The sequence below is a fragment of the Hyalella azteca genome, unplaced genomic scaffold (assembly GCF_000764305.2).
Source record: "Hyalella azteca isolate HAZT.00-mixed unplaced genomic scaffold, Hazt_2.0.2 contig12546, whole genome shotgun sequence".
In the NCBI taxonomy this organism is placed as follows: Eukaryota; Metazoa; Arthropoda; class Malacostraca; order Amphipoda; family Hyalellidae; genus Hyalella; species Hyalella azteca.
The window spans coordinates 26,986-42,765 of NW_025942502.1; positions in this window are offsets into that span (position 1 = coordinate 26,986).

A 15,780-nucleotide genomic window follows, 5' to 3' on the forward strand; every position below is an offset into this window, starting at 1 on the left:
CTGATAGTTCGGCTGACACGTCATATTGTTCTTGCTCTTTTCAGGGCTGACAGTTCGGCTGACACGTCATATTGTTCTCGCTCTTTTCAGGGCTGATAGTTCGGCTGACACGTCATATTGTTCTCGCTCTTTTCAGGGCTGATAGTTCGGCTGACACGTCATATTGTTCTTGCTCTTTTCAGGGCTGACAGTTCGGCTGACACGTCATATTGTTCTCGCTCTTTTCAGGGCTGACAGTTCGGCTGACACGTCATATTGTTCTCGCTCTTTTCAGGGCCTGTCTCTTATACACATCTAGATGTGTATAAGAGACACGAGTTATTATGAATTATGGCGATTTGTTATGAATTATGGCGAGTTATTATGAATTATGACGAGTTATTATGAATTATGGCGAGTTATTATGAATTATGGCGAGTTGTCATGAATTATGACGAGTTATTTTGGATTATGTCGAGTTGTTATTAATTATGGCGAGTTATTATGAATTATGGCGATTTGTTATGAATTATGGCGAGTTATTATGAATTATGACGAGTTATTATGAATTATGGCGAGTTATTATGAATTATGGCGAGTTGTCATGAATTATGGAGAGTTATCATGAATTATGGCGAGTTATTATGAATTATGGCGATTTGTTATTAATTATGGCGAGTTATTATGAATTATCGCGAGTTATTATGAATTATGGCGAGTTTTTATGAAGTATGGCGAGTTATTATGAATTATGTCGAGTTATTATGAATTATGGCGAGTTATTATGAATAATGGCGAGTTATTATGAATTATGGCGAGTTGTTATGAATTATGTCGAGTTATTATGAATTATAGCGAGTTATTATGAATGATGGCGAGTTATTATGAATTATGGCGAGTTATTATTGATTATGTCGAGTTATTCTGAATTATGGCGAGTTATTAAGAATTATGGCGAGTTATTATGAATTATGGCGAGTTGTTATGAATTATGGCGAGTTATTATGAATTATGGCGAGTTATAATGAATTATGTCAAGTTATTATGAATTATGTCGAGCTATTATGAATTATGGCGAGTTATTATGAATTATGGCGAGTTATTATGAATTATGGCGAGTTAATATGAATTATGGGTAGGTAATATGAATTATGGCGAGTTATGATGAATTATGGCGAGTTATTATGAATTAGGTCGAGTTATTATGAATTATGGCGAGTTATTTTGAATTATGGTGAGTTATTCTGAATTATGGTGAGTTATTATGAATTATGGTGAGTTATTATGAATTATGGCGAGTTATTATAAATTATGGCACGCGAGAAATGTTAATTCATTTGGTTATTAAATCCAAACTGCAATACAAGGAAAACTGTAATACAAAGCGCGAGTGTACAATGCATTTGCTGTATAACTGCTGTATGAAAATTGCTGCTGTTTCCAGTTATGAAATGTGAACTTGATACATCAAAAGCGTGTTAATAGTTTGTCAAGGGAGAATATAACACTAGTAAATTTAGTAATGAAATGAGGACATGAAACATAAGTGTAATATAAATATGTATATATATATGAAGTGGATAGCAATGTATGGCATGATTTTGGGACCTAAAAAATAATAAATTCTCTGTTTTCAAGGCATCAAGTAGCTAGCCGTCAATAAAAAACAATTTTAAACCGAAAAATTGTGCCAGACTTTTCGAAAAAAACACACAATAAAATCCATGAGAAGTTTTTCTCATGAATTCTATTGATATCATTATTTTTAAACTTAATTTTCCCATGAGAGTGCACGTATGTGACCGCCATATCTTTTTTAATTGCACGCCGTGGTAACAAAACTCTTCTCATGTTCACTTCCCATGACACTTTTATGAACGTCGAGATTGAGTGAAAAACTTACTATTATATATTCCCTCCATAAAATGTTTGTCTCTGTAAATAGTTCGACTTTATTTCATGTTATTAACTGTAGAAATTAACGCGGTTCCATCATTTTTGTAGGAATTAGACTATTCCATTGTGACCATCTAATTTACCTTTAATATACAGTTTCAGATTAAACGGGAGATCATCAACAGATAAATAATCTAATGATGATGTTCACGTAGGCGTGCTGGCATAAACAGAAAGAATTACTCGCACGAATATCATGTCAATCATGTCGGAAATTTCTATGGCATAAGGAAATGAAGAATGCATGCATTGTTTATATGTCATTCCAAATATCATTTCAATGATCATTATACACGAACCGGAGGTTCGACAGACGCAAGTACTACTACATGAGATACATTTTAGTTGTACTAATACAATTTGATTTCATTATTTCCACGTTAATTATGATATGTTTCAAAATAAAGTAAGACACAAAGAAGCGTGAGTTCCGCGACGATCGATACTGAAGTCAAAATGTAGTAACAAAAAACGTTAGACTGCAGCAAAATTGTTATTTACATATTCGTCTACTGAAGTCCAGGCTCATTTTATAAATAGATTTATTTTTGACTTCATGAAAAAGCCAAGATATATAATATAAATTGCTTATATTATACGCTTACTGAGGGATTAGGCAAGAAAAGATCACAAATCCCATATTCTGAGCTGAGATTTACAAGTAATTAGTGTATGGGGAAACTACGCATCTAATTAAAACTTAATTAGCTGGGCATTAGTTTCTAATTTTCATGTTTTGAACTTCATAAAACCTCGATCCCTCTCGCATGGAAGCTTGTCGCAAGTTTAATTCCTAACCTAACTTAAAAAATGTGGATTTTAAAGTTACTATAAGCATTTTAATTTCCTAATTGATTGTGATTAATATAGATAAGAATTAAATGTGATGATGACGATGAGAGTTGAAGGAGAATTTGTGTGTTTCCTGTTTGCACGTTCTATTTACTGCTACAGTAAATCCTCTTAACAAACATTGACCAAAATAAAGAACGATCAAATCTACGTTTACTCAGCAACGGCGCTGAAGTTCTCTCCAGGAATATCGATCACAATATCGCACAACGAAAATAAAATCTCTTGCACATTTGTCGGTTGCCGTCAATAGCCCCATCATTCAAAATGTTCTTGAACAAGATTCGCAAACTCTTCTGGACGCATGGCGCATTTCAAGGCCTCTTTATTCCCGACACGAATTTTTTCTAACGCAGCACACATTGCAAACGCTTTTACATTTTCAAAAGAAAAATTTAATAAACGTGAATTTTTCGGTAGTTTTCACTAATCGCGAGTTAAAATAAAAATGCGAGTTTTCGTTCTTCGAGTTTTCATAATTGAATTGTTTCAAATACTGCAGTCGTCACCATATTTATGTTAGAGATTATGTACAATCACCGGGCTCTTATTTATCTTAAAACTCCGTGCCCTGAAATATTAGAGTATAGAGTGCAGAAAAATACTCACGCCACGTGCCTCACTGGCTCACTCTGCTCACGAAACATACGCGTGTGTTGGCGTATATAAAAAGTACAATTTACACGAATACGGTATCATACGTGTTTACTTTGTTGCACGAAAACTCACGTGCACATGGCCACACACGTGCACATGGTCACACACGTGCACGTGGCCACGTACATGCACATGTGTGGGCGCCGTCGTGTGCGTGATCTTCGAGAGCAGGCGGAAGCTGAGGCTGACGTTGCCATGGCAACCAGAGACGCTGGCGCCCTGAGAAACCTTACAGCTTTAAAACAGCTGCATATATAGCGCTGCTATATGTTATAGCGCTGCTATATGTTATAGCGCTGCTATATGTTATAGCGCTGCTATATGTTGTTATAGCGCTGCTATATGTTGTTATAGCGCTGCTATATGTTGTTATAGCGCTGCTATATGTTGTTATAGCGCTGCTATATGTTGTTATAGCGCTGCTATATGTTGTTATAGCGCTGCTATATGTTGTTATAGCGCTGCTATATGTTGTTATAGCGCTGCTATATGTTGTTATAGCGCTGCTATATGTTGTTATAGCGCTGCTATATGTTGTTATAGCGCTGCTATATGTTGTTATAGCGCTGCTATATGTTGTTATAGCGCTGCTATATGTTGTTATAGCGCTGCTATATGTTGTTATAGCGCTGCTATATGTTGTTATAGCGCTGCTATATGTTGTTATAGCGCTGCTATATGTTGTTATAGCGCTGCTATATGTTGTTATAGCGCTGCTATATGTTGTTATAGCGCTGCTATATGTNGCTGGAAGTGAGTCACGCGTGTTGCTGGAAGTGAGTCACGCGTGTTGCTGGAAGTGAGTCACGCGTGTTGCTGGAAGTGAGTCACGCATGTTGCTGGAAGTGAGTCACGCGTGTTGCTGGAAGTGAGTCACGATGGGCACAGCGATGAGTCATGCAGCGTTCGTTGACACCAAAGAGCCACGGAAGTTCAGCAGAAGAGAGCGGCCGCTGTCACCTCCGTGGGCAGATCAATACGAATGCGTGCATGTGAGAGAGAGCGAGGTCGTCGTGTGCGTGTTGTCGTGAGGCTACCATGTACACGCAACACGTGTGAGTGGTCACACTCACTCATATGAGTAAGTGTGAGTGTTTGCACTCAGTTACATGGTGAGTATAAAGAGGTATGAGGAGAACATGTTAATCGAAGGGCCTGAAGAAAATGTCCAATAAATCGGTACGCAAAACTCAGGCTTTCTTCTTCGCTTGAGATTTTTTACTTTTTTGTGCATGAAGCGATTTTTTGTACTTGAGGAACACAAAAAATTGCTTCACAAAAATCAAATTACTACGCAAAAATTAATTGCTTCACTTCATGCCAAATTGTGGGTTTATCTCTGCTCCACAACGTTTTGTATCGTATGCTGGACAGATATTTTGAATTCGTTGTTTTTCTTCTCACTTAAAATTTTATTTTTATAAGAGAACAAGCCAATTAGAAAGTTCAGGTCCGGGAGCTGGGCTAGAATGTATTAAAGCAAAGTAATCAGATTTATCATTATGATGTTTTATATCTGCGACGTGTTATACATTCGCATGACGAACTGTCGGAAGAGTTGGAAGGCGTGACCTGACTTTTCCATCTAATATATCGGATTGGTCTGTTCTTGCTCTTTTCATGGCTGACAGTTCGGCTGACACGTCATATTGTTCTCACTCTTTTCAGGGCTGACAGTTCGGCTGACACGTCATATTGTTCTTGCTCTTTTCAGGGCTGACAGTTCGGCTGACACGTCATATTGTTCTCGCTCATTTCAGGGCCGGCAGTTCGGCTAATACGTCATATTGTTTTCGGTCAATATGATTGAAATTTTAATTCAAATTTATTTTGATTTTTTTGTAATTTCAGATTTGACGTCTAAGACGATGTCCTCAGTTTTGATGCCCGAGTCTTGGGCATGCGATGGCGACCTCACGTCAGGATCGTCGTAGAGGAAATAAAAAAGTTTGAAACGCTTCACTTCATAGTAACTTTTCTCAAATGAACTTTTAAAGACAAGACTTTCGTGAATGGTTTCAAGAAGATCGTGTATACTTCGCCAAGTAGTAGGTTTATTGGACAGCTGACTAGCGGTGTCAGCAGGTTGATGAAGCAGGTGTGAAGGATAATGAAGCAGGTGTGCAGTTTTATGAAGCAAGTGTGCAGGTTCATGAAGCAGTTGCGCGAGATGATGAAGCAGGTGTGCAGGATAATGAAGCAGGTATGCAGGTTCATGAAGCAGTTGCGCGAGATAATGAAGCAGCTAGGTCAGCAGGTTCATGAAGCAGGTGTGCAGGATAATGAAGCAGGTCAGCAGGTTCATGAAGCAGGTGTGCGTGATAATGAAGCACATCTGCAGAATGATGAAACAGGTGTTTGATCTGAGTCTCCAATAGACACCGCCTGCTCCCGTTGCTTTATTTTCGATCAAGACACTGCTGTTAGGATAGAAGCAGCTGCAATTCATAAAGTCTTCGACTTTTGTCCACTATTTCATATTTTTCCTTAATTGCAAAGCATCTTCTTATCTTCAGAAACTTTAAAGTCTCATAAATTAATTAAACTGCCTGAAACTACAACTTCAAGCTCCTGCTGAACAGCCGGACTGCTTAATTTTGAAGTAAAACAGAGGGAAACTTGCAGTGAATTGAGGGTAGAATAAAACTCAGCTTATACGAAACTCTCGTATGACTTTAGAAAACATACGTGCATCACGACGTTAAAAAAAATTTAGATTCCCCTCTCTTTCAAATGTCAGAAGAGATAAGGAAAAAATTGACAAGGGTAAATTTTTGGTCAAAATCGTCAACCATAGACCGAAGAGTTAAGTATTTTCTAATCCCACGCTAAATTTAAATGGTTCAAACTTGGCACAGAAGATCTACTATTAAGAGCAGGAAAACCGGTCCATGAGACTCAAACTATAATAAGGAAACCACGGCCAATTTCCAGAAAAGGTAGAGACCCCGCGGCAGTAACATAAAACAAAAAGTAGGAAACAGCCGCTGTATAACGAGACAAAAGCTGAAGTAATGAAATAACCGCGGTCTGAAGAGAACTGAAATTGAAAACTAAGGTAATGAAACATGAGGGAATCTTGAGAAGCGATATCATAAGATCAAGACAAAAATTGCCAAACTGATATAGATGAAATTGGTGAAAATATTGAAGTATGTGATGGATTCGGTAGGATAAATAACAGATGAAAATTATAACACAAACAGAGAGACTGAAAAAAGTCTTAATGAACGACGACACCAACAGAGAGACTGAAATAAGTTGTCACAGACAACAGACAGTCTGACGCCACATCAGCAAACTTACCGTCTGTCTGACTGACAGACAAACAGACAGATGAGAGATTGTCGACATGCCGGTCTGTCAATACCGTCTTCTGTCTGTTACTCCAGCATCTCTGGCTGATTGACATGATATAGCAGACAGAAAAGTGCGCTGACAGTAAGACGCTCGGAGACAAAACCTGACAGTCAGGTGACTGAACTGACCGGCGGAATGGCGTCAATGTTTACGTAGATGAGGTGGTAAGGTAAGCGGGTGGTGTGATGACTTGCAAACGGACTTTGGAACACAGGCCAATGGACTGATGAAACCAACAGCAACAGAACGATAAACTGAACAGATGATGAACAGAAGAGAAGACCGACTGACGAAACCAACAGCAACAGAATTGAAAACATTGCAGTTGATCAACAGATGTGAAGACCGGACTTACGAAACCAACAACAACAGAACGATTAACATTGCAGTGACGAACAGATGAGAAGAACGGCTGACGAAACCAATAGCAACAGAACGATAAACAGAACAGATGATGAACAGATGGGAAGACCGACGGAAAAAGACTGAAATAAACGGAAAATAAGGTACAGACAGCGACAGACTTGCAGACAGGCGCTGTGTCGTACATTTACGAATGCGTGCGAGTGTAAAACGTTTAGAGTGCGTTCGATTGGAACGAACGTCTGACGTTATTCCAAGAACTCCGCTTATAAGGAAATTTACGCGAGTATTGCTTATTGTTGCACTCCAAATAAGTGGCTTCCGGTTCCCAGTGTATAGAAATTGTTTGGACGGTTACATTGATATTTTCTTTACACTCACTTGCTTGCTCTTAAACGCGAATGTTTCCTAAAAAGAGGTTCCTGCTGATTAACTTAGAACCTAAGAATTTCTTTTAACCTATTCCAGTGAATTTTTTCTACCGTTTCATACGACGCACTGATAAATTTACTTTATTTATTGAAGAAATATTTATTACATCGTTATTTTTATTCTTATTCAATTGGATAGATTTAGAGTCTCGCATATTCTGTCACAGCCTTAGGCCTAGTTGAGGATTATTTAGAATTATTTTTTGATATCGGTCCGATCTCTCGCACCCTCGGGTTAGCAGACGTAGGTAAAAACCTGCTCCCTGTGAACTGGCCTAAAAACACGGTAACAATTGTACGTTGGGTACAAATGTTACGGGCTTTTTCTGTTTGTCTCCAGCTCTCGAGATCAAACTTATGTATGTCCACTGGTAACACTCAGAAAGAAAACTGTCTCAAAGCCGCCTGGACGCGAACGTTGCCACAGCGATAGCCGAAACTGTCTTCACAAAGATCCTATATAATTCACTGCCTACATGCAGTAACTTAGTCGTATTTTTGGAAAATCAATTTTGCGATTGGTTTCTTTCATGAAAAATAATTAAAATTAAATACCAAATATTTTATCGATGGTAATAATTTCTTGGAATAGTGTGCCAAAGACGTGAGCCAGCAACAAAAAAGTTATAGAGGTAAGCGGTAAAATTGTGAAATGAAAGGTCCGTACGTGTCATCACAGTAACTAAATAATATTAGTGTTATACATTTAAATTGCGGTAATTCTGGGACCACGTATATGACCCAGGACCGTACCCAGCAGCAGCTGCACTTGAGAAAATAAATGACTTATGATGTCCATTTATTGACAGACTTTCTTACTCCAAACACGAACAAGGAGCAGACATAGCACTGATATGCCTTGTTTTTGGACCAAACTGGTTCAGGATGACCCACACGAGAGATAAAAGTGCATCGATATTTGGACAAGTACTCACTTATTTCTCGTAGTGAGACGACTGGCCTACGGCATTTTTTATTACCGTTGAATGTCAAGCAATCGCTGCGTGACTTGCTAACTGCAGCATTTAAGGTTAAGCTGGGCTGAAACATTCAGAAGTAATTCCTTTATTCCAGAAATTCCTTGATTCCTTTAGTCAGTAACTGCCGTTACCGGCCATTTGGTACGAATTACTTTGAGAACAGTTAGGGTATTGATAAACATGAGTTAATCGTACGATAATCGTAGTACCTCATTTGGTAGAACCAAATTTAAGGTCACACTGCTAGTCAAAGTTCGTTTAAACTCTCAATTGAACCTAAAACCGTCATGAATTATACTTACCAGCATTATTACAATTTGTAATACGCAAGGATATTGCATTTCAGTTTCAATCAATTCTATATGGCGACGTATGACGAAGAAAAAAAGATGATGATGAACAAGTTTCAAGACACATTAGTGATCACACATTTTCATTGCCCACAAATCAAACTTTCCAACAGTTGCCGATCGAAACTTGCGAAACGCACGATTGTCTGTAGAAATCGTTATAAAAAATTTCTTATCTCTATTGTCCAAAATAAAGCTTGAAACTTCGGGTCCAAAAACTGAAATTTAGAAGGCATATCCCAAGTTTAATTTAATCGTCATGCACGGTGCTACCTGATGAAACTTATACCCGAGTTGAATTATTTCGTCACTTATTAGGCTTTACCTGTCTTTCTTAAATTTTTTAAGAAAAAAATTTTCTTACTGTCACTTCTTAAATTTTTTAATTTAATCGTCATGCACGGTGCTACCTGATGAAACTCATATCCGAGTTGAATTATTTCGTCACTTATTAGGCTTTACTTGTCGTTCTTAAATTTTTCAAGAAAAAAATTTTCTTACCGTCACTTCTTAAATTTTTTAATTTATTCCTCATGCACGCTGCTACCTGATGAAACTGATCTCCGAGTTGAATTAATTCGTCACTTCTTAGGCTAGAAAAATTTTTACCTGGACCAGCACCGGTTAGTTCTTCCTCGAAGAACCTTTACCTCAAGAACCTTTACCTCAGGTCGCGCGCTCAGGATCAAGTTCTGCCGCATTCTCAGGCGTCGCGGGTGCCCACGCAAGCAGGGTTCAAATGCGCAGTGGCCAGACTATTTATGGGAGCCTACGAACACGAATAACGGTTTCTCTTCGTGGAATGAAGCTAGCGATATGACGGACTCTATTCGTGGAGTGAAGCTAGCGTTATGACGGACTCTATTCGTGGAGTGAAGCTAGCGATATGACGGACTCTATTCGTGGAGTGAAGCTAGCGATATGACGGACTCTATTCGTGGAGTGAAGCTAGCGATATGACGGGATCTATTCGTGCAGTGAAGCAACGCGCAGCAACCAAACAACAACAATTTAATACTATAATATATATACGGGCGCGGTTAAAAAACATTATCAGTGCCAGGAGATGTTCTTATCTTAGGCATGTCATAGGCAAGGAGAACAAACATGGCTGGGAGAAAGAAACAACAGCTGGGAGAGAAGTGAGAACTCTTTGGGTGAAACACAGTGTGAACAAGAAAGAACAAGAATTGAGGATAACGGCGAAAAGAGAGAGTCTGGAAGAGAAAGAGAGGGGGGATGGGGGAGAAGGGGAGTGAGAGGCAAGGGATGGCCCAGTAGGGTTGGGATGATGACGCAAGCTGGGGCGAGATGTAGGGGCAAGAAGATGAGGGAGAGGCAGGGGGTGAGGTGTGGGTGACAGGGAAGGGGGAGAGTGGCGGTGAGGGAGCACATGTGAAGGGGATGCGGGGGAGGGGGAGACAAGGCAGGGGTTGAGGAAGGGGGAGTCGAACCATAATTGGAGGCGGGCCTGTACTGGCGCTGCACCTCCGCCTGGCTTTAGACTTGCTATACCGAACCATTGTGTCCCTTTATTTCTAATCCATAAGCTGCTAAACTATATTTACTCTCTCCAAATAACTTCAAATACCTCAAATTAAAACAAAAAAATAAACTAACACTTAGTTAAACTATTTATTTGCATCTTAAAGGCTTAGTAAAGTGAAGAGTCTTGTACGGGACGTTGAGGCGCGTCTTATATGGTGCGTCGTTATAGGAGAGTGGGGGAGCGATCCCTCCTCCGCCTCCCTCAACCCTTCCCTTCTCTCCCTCTCCCACTCCCCCACTCTCGGCCCCGCCCCTGCCACTCCGTTCTCCATCCCTTCTTCTTCTACGGCCTTATCAGGGTTGCTCTTTTTATTGTTTTCTTACGACGGCTCTTTTTACTTATAAAATCTTGAGGCCGTCGACTAACAGCTTTTAATGGCTGACTCACTGGCTGGTTGGAAAATTGGCTGACAGGCTGATGAACTGGCTGATTGGCTGACTGAATGGTTGGCAAATTGGCTGGCAAGCTGAAGCTCTGTCTGATTGGCTGACTGAATGGTTGGCAGGCAGTTTGGCTGACCAGCTGAAGAACTGGCTGGCTGACTGGCTGATTTGCAGCTTCGTTGACTGGTTGGCTGACAGACTTTCCAAAGTAATGACTTGTTGAGAAGACATCTGGCTGATTGGCTGAAGGCTTAACCAACTGGTTGACTGGCTGGTTGACTAGTTGGTTGACTGGCTGGTTGACTAGCTGATTGACTGGCTGGCTGACTGGCTGGTTGACTGGCTGGCTGACTGGCTGGTTGACTGGCTGATTGACTGGCTGGTTGACTACTTGCTGGTTGACTGGCTGGTCGACTTACTGTTTGGCTGACGAAATGGTTGACCGGCTGCTTGGCTGACGGGTTGTCTGGTTGACTGCCCAACTACCTGCTGACAGACAATCGGAATACCTGCCGGACAGACTAGCAGCCTTAGTAGGAATAGCATTGTAAATGAGGGTTGACTTAGAAGTCAGGTAGCAATAGCATTGTGAATACAGGGATCTGTGTGTTGATACTGCTGTACTTGTACTGCTGTCAGCTTCCTTTCAGTTCAAAAGTTCGTCGCTAAAAATTGCAATGAATCAATATATAAATAAATGAAGTACAAAATAAGTAAATGAGTAACAAAATGAAAAAATGGATTGCAAAATAAATTATTGAATTACAAAATAGATAAATGATTAACAAAATAAATAAATGAATTACAAACGAAATAAATTAATTGCAAATAAATACATGAATTACCAAATAAATTGATCGATTGCAAAATAAATAAATGAAAATAAAATAATAAATGAATTGCGAAATACGTAAATATGAATTGCAAATAAATGAATTAAATTAAAAATAAATGAATGGATTGCAAAATAAATGAATGAAAATAAAATAAGTATATGAATTGCAAAATAAAGGAATTGCAAAAAATATAAATAAATAGCAATCTCCATCACGTTGGCAACACATTTGGGACTATAATGTGCGACGTGTTTTATTATTATTATAATATAATTATTATTATTTATAATAATAATAATTATTATTATTATGGCGACGTGTTTTCTATTTATTTTATTTTGCTTCTTAGGCATCAGACACGTGCATGAACATGACTCACTTTATACCCTCACGTGCATGAACATGACTCACTTTATACCCTCACGTGCATGAACATGACTCACTTTATACCCTCACGTGCATGAACATGACTCACTTTATACTCTCACGTGCATGAACATGACTCACTTTGTACCCTCACGTGCATGAACATGACTCACTTTATCCATGTCTGCATCAGGTGCAACAAAGGCTGCACCTGATGCATCTGATGCTCATGAATAATCTCGTGTCTGTACAGGCCATGAGCACCTGCAGTGCAGCTGCAGCTGATATCTTATAACTCACAATCATCATATCGTCTTTGGACAAAAAAAATTAATTTGAATAAAAATTAGTCGAAATCCTGGTATATAAGAGTAATTATATACATATATGTAAGACTAATAAATATATAACTGCGATATATAAATTCTCCGAATTAAAAACGTAAGAGGAGCAGGTTATTATCAGGACTTATCACTAAGTAGACCTGCAGTAGCAGGTTTTTTAATCGATAACAAAAACCTTTATATTATTGATAACAAAAAACTATGAATATTTTAGACAAAGGCGCACGCAAACGTGAGAAGCATCAGACATCTGGCAACACTCTAAAAAATAAGTGTTATAAAAACTCAGTAAAATGATAACTTCAAGGAACTTAATGCGATGAAGATAAAAATATGCATCCTACGAGGGATCCTATTACCTTTAGGACGCACAAGACGTGAGCACAGCTTGTTGCACAGCATGGACATGTTGCACAGCATAGACACTGTCTCTTATACACATCTAACAAGTCAGCAATGAAGAATAACGCATGTGAATTCAGGTCNACATTTCATGAACTTTTCATGCTGTCTCTTATACACATCTAGATGTGTATAAGAGACAGACCATGAATACAATGACAGCCATGCGCTGCACCATGAATACAATGACAGCCATGCACTGTACCATGAATACAATGACAGCCATGCACTGCACCATGAATACAATGACAGCCATGCACTGCACCATGAATACAATGACAGCCATGCACTGCACCATGAATAGGCAAATTTGTCACAATTTCGACAATGTTTTACATTATTTTTTTATTGTCTATACGCCCCGCGTATAGCATATACATATAACATCGAGAGCTAATATAAAATATATCATCCGGCACTCCTATACCTGGATGATAGTGCCATGACCGTGGCGTATCAGCAATGATAACAGACTCATGACCCGCGCTATCTCGTCTGTTATCTCGAGATAACGTCGCTCTGGTGGAGTGTTGATGATAACATAACACAATGATAACATAACGTAATTATAACATAATTACAATATAACATAAGGATAACGTAACATAATGACAACATAATATAATGATAACATAACAAATGATAATACATCATTAAAACATAACCTAATGATATCATAACGTAATTATAACATAACATCCTGCTGTGACGTGTATAACGTATGTTTGAATAAGCTTACGCTGAGTTGAAGCACGTGGTTATACGTTAACCTTAACATGTTACATGTACATTATACGGTTAAGTGAATGTTATACGGTAACCTTAACACGTTACGTGTATGATATACGTTAACTCTAGAATTTCCTGAAAACGCGTCTATCCTAACGCGTCCTAACATTTTTGAGGCTATATATGTTATAATAATAGGATGTAAAACCATATAAATAGTTGTCACAGTTTGTGTTTGTGGGCGTGATAATTTGTTCGATCACCACAATTATTCTGGTATATATTCATGATACTTACGATGTCAAAATCAAAGTTATGGACCGAAAATAGAAATTTAGTTTCTAACCCAATATATGAAAACAAATTCCCTATCATGTACACAAAATGTTTCTTATATTATTTCAAAAATATGATTATTTCTATTATTACTGACGGCATTTGAGATGACGGGATTCTGTATTCATAATGAAGATATTCTGGATAACAGGATTCTAAAATAACAGAGATTGTCGATCCCAGCCAACGCTGAGCTTGCTTGCTGTATCCAAAATAAAATTCATATGCTGCAGCTACTCACAACTACTTAGCAACAAATTAATTTAACCTTCAGCAAGGTATTACGCTCAAGGATATTATTCAACACTTAGATGAATTTAGCCTCCACACTGAACAGTTCATACCGTCAAAGGCCATTTACAAGGCGCTTTAATTAACAGCCTCTAAGATAGTGTGCTGCTGTATTAACTGTAAACGTCTTGCGTGGCTATACATCATATACATGATTATATAGGTATATGTGTTGGTTATATGCTATATATATATACATACATATTTTTTTGTTTTATTTGGCACAGCAAAGAAGAACAGAGAGTATTTCATTGTCACATTGGCCTTTCAGTTTTGACGTGCTCGATAGTTATGTTCGCATAACCCTTGGTTTACTAAAATTTGCTCGCAGATTTGGAGTTCATTCGCCAGTGACTTGAGAATTTTTTTTTAAAGGCCTCCCACATAATTGAACGCCAGATTTGACATCAAATTCCAGTAAACAAAGGTTATGCGAATAAAACAATCGACATTGAAATTTCAAACTATCGAGCACGTCAAAACCAAACATTGAACCAACCTCCAACTGAAGTATTACGACAATTTATTAACAAAACCAGATGCCACATATTACTAAAACCAGAGCGTGTAAACTGTTCTCGTAATTCAATAATTGATTATCAATCTGTATTCATAATGCTCTAGGCTTGTACTAACGTTATTTTAAAATTCAAGTATTGCAAAACTCTTCCCCTACTTGATAATGAATGAAGTTGCATTCGAAACGTTGTAAAATTATAATAAAATGTCCCTTATAAAGCTAATATTTGAATTTTCAATTCCTATCAAATACCTAATTCACCACATTGAGAAAAACAACAAGAAAATTGTCAATAATAAATACTTTCTGGTCTTCAATGAAACCTGCATTGATATATAGCTCGTATATAACAAGACCTGCAGAGTGATGTTGATCCACTGACTCACATTACTAATAACATGAATCCTCGCATCATCGTAAATCATTTACGATGATGCTAAGCTAGTCGATAGCTCCAGGGTAAAGATAATGAGAAAAGCTCAAGGTGTCTTTATAAAAGAACTTAAAGAAGCTTCTTTAGTGCTAGGAATTTGTACTGTAAATTATGAAAAAAAAATTATGAAACTGAAATTAACAGTTTCCATCATTTTTTAGCCCTCGATCAACAGGAATAAATTTGTTTAATTAATCGCTTTATTAATGAGGGATTAATGCTTGGATTTGCCTTGATTATAATTAGGAGCTGTAAGATTAGACTTTTCATTTCTATATAAAGCTTGAGCGAAGATTTTTCTTTTTTATTTGATTTGGGCAGATCAGAGTTTGTTTTTATTATAAGTGCCTTACTTTGCTTTACCTGTGTCACTCAGAAAATTACATGTGATATATTGACCAAATAGTGCAACACTTTAACGCACGTAGAACTGATATGCCCATTTGCCAGGCCAATATAGGCATGACCCACATAAGCGCAAGAAGTGCATCGATTTTTGGACAAATCCCACTCATTTATTTATGTGCTATAGATACTCTTCCTTTTTTCACTCATCAGTATAAGAGTTTAATCGCTTATATAAAACAAAAAGTATCCGGCACGAAGGAAAAATTTTATTTAATTAAAGCTTATACAACAAAATAACGTAAGCAAACACAATTC